General features: G+C 56.1%; 1 protein-coding gene across 2 annotated transcripts in view; it reads right to left on the bottom strand.

The window, feature by feature from the left end:
• Znf48 (zinc finger protein 48) overlaps positions 1–1,713 on the bottom strand; it is a 5,400-nt gene extending 3,687 nt beyond the window's left edge. The window contains exon 1 of one of the 2 annotated variants that reach the window (XM_026781651.1): positions 1,441–1,713. The gene's annotated coding sequence lies outside the window, so the exon portion shown is untranslated. Of the gene's footprint in view, positions 1–1,409 lie in introns of both variants that reach the window. The other variant, XM_013347999.2, reaches the window with a different exon arrangement.
• Positions 1,714–1,935: the final 222 nt, after the last annotated feature.

Raw genomic sequence — 1,935 nt, 5'->3', positions numbered from 1 at the left:
GGTTTCTCTGTGGTTTTGGAGCCTGTCCTGGAACTAGCTCTATAGACCAGTTTTCCTCTTTTTTTTTTTGTGACAGGTTTTTTCTTTAGTCACCAACCAATTCCCAAACCATGACACAGAGATTACTAGTTTGAAAGCTCGGCCTTAGCTCATGCTTGCCCCACTAGCTCTTATGACTTAAATTAGCCTGTTTCTCCTCATCTGTGTTTTGCCTCGGGGCTTTTTCCCCTTCTTTCTTTTGTCCTGTACGTCCTGCTCTGTCTTGCTGGCTGGCCCAGGGTTCTCCCTCCTCCTCTCTCTGCCCATAAGCCCTGCCTATCCCTCTACTGCCTAACTATTGGCGGTTTATCTTTTTATTAGATCAGTCAGAAACTGCAGGCAAAGCAGCAATCTTTACATAATTAAACAAATGTAACATACCTTTGCCTTACAAATATTCCACAACATTTTTTTTTCTTTTCTTTTTACAAGACTTTACAAGGCTGTCCTAGAACTTGTTCTGTAGACCAGGCTGGCCTTGAACTCACAGAGCTCCCCCTGCCTCTGCCTTCCAAGTACTGGGACAAAAGGCATGCTCCTGACTAAAGAAATTTTCTTAAGGTTCAAAAGTTAGAGAATAGCCAAGTTTCTAATTCCCATCTCTCCAAGCCTGTGTTATATTAGAGTTTCTCTATTTAGAAAATCTAGGATGTGGTCTACTGAGTCTGTTTTGTTTTTTTCCTTCAGTTTTTGAGACATTCTTACTATGTCACCCAGGATGGCTCTGAATGCAACAGCCTCCTGGAATTACAGGTATGTGTCACTACCACTGGCTCTGTTCCATCCCTTGGAACTTCAAGGGTCCTGTACGTACTTACTTCCCTACAGATACTCTGGAGTGGCAGGAGCGAGAAGACAGAGTAACAATGACTGTAACTGTGGGTTCCTAACAACTCTTATCACAAGGGAGGCAGGAGATAGACGTCAAGGACAAGCATCACTCGGCAGCAAAGAGAAAACTAGGAAAAGGAGTGAGGTTATTAGGAAAAGGTTACTGAGCCTAATCGGAAGGGGGGGGGGGGTTGCACGTAACACTAGGTTCACTAAGGCTTTAATTAATAGTAATAAGGAAGGTGAAGGAGGTTTTGAGAAGGGAGCCAGGATTAGGGCTGGATTTACGTCAGACTGGCTACAGAAAGCATGCTGAGGAGGCCAGGGCAGGGGAGGTCATCTCAATTGAGCCCGGAGGCCTGCAGAAGAGCCGAGACAGAGAGGATGAGTGAAGGCCCGCGGGGGAGGGGAGAGCATGGTGGAGGATGCCGGCCCCTCGGCCTGGCGCACAGTAGGTGCTCAGAAACGCTGGCTCCGGATTTTGCTCCCGCGCCCCGTCGCCCATGTCCGACTTTCCCGGGTCCCCAAGAAGCCATTACCTGCAGGCGCGGTGCCGGCCGCCGCCCTCACCTGCGCCGACGGCTCTCTGCCGCTCCCAGTCCCCCGCGCCGCGGAGCTCGGCGCCTCAGGGTTCTGCCGCCGGCTGCACCGTCGGCCCACGAGCAGGGCGCGGCTCCGGGCACTCCGGGGGCAGCCGCCGTCCCCTTCCCCGCGGTGCTGCAGGGAACCCAGCCGCCGGCGGCTCGGTCCGGTGCGGGCTCCGCGCCACGCCGGGAGGGGGCTCGGCCCACGTCCCGGGCGCCGCGGGGCGGGACGGGAAGCGGAAGCACGGGCCTCAGCGAGCCGCTCTAGGACCCGGAGGAGCCGCGGGCTCGCCGGCCACGAGGACCACTCCAGCGGTGCCCTGCGGCGTTAGCGGCGGCCCTCCCGGGCTCGTCTAACTGGCGCGGTGCGGCCCGGCTGCTCGCGAGGGACAACGGGGAAAGAGCCCGGGGATGGGGTGGGAGAGACCTGGGCAGACAAAGGGCTGCGGCGACCCGGCGGGCGGGAGGGCGGGGCGGGGCG

This window comes from Microtus ochrogaster, chromosome 8 (assembly GCF_000317375.1).
Source record: "Microtus ochrogaster isolate Prairie Vole_2 chromosome 8, MicOch1.0, whole genome shotgun sequence".
NCBI lineage: Eukaryota > Metazoa > Chordata > Mammalia > Rodentia > Cricetidae > Microtus > Microtus ochrogaster.
Note: the sequence above shows the minus strand (reverse complement) of the source record. Positions and strands in the feature narration are given on the sequence as shown.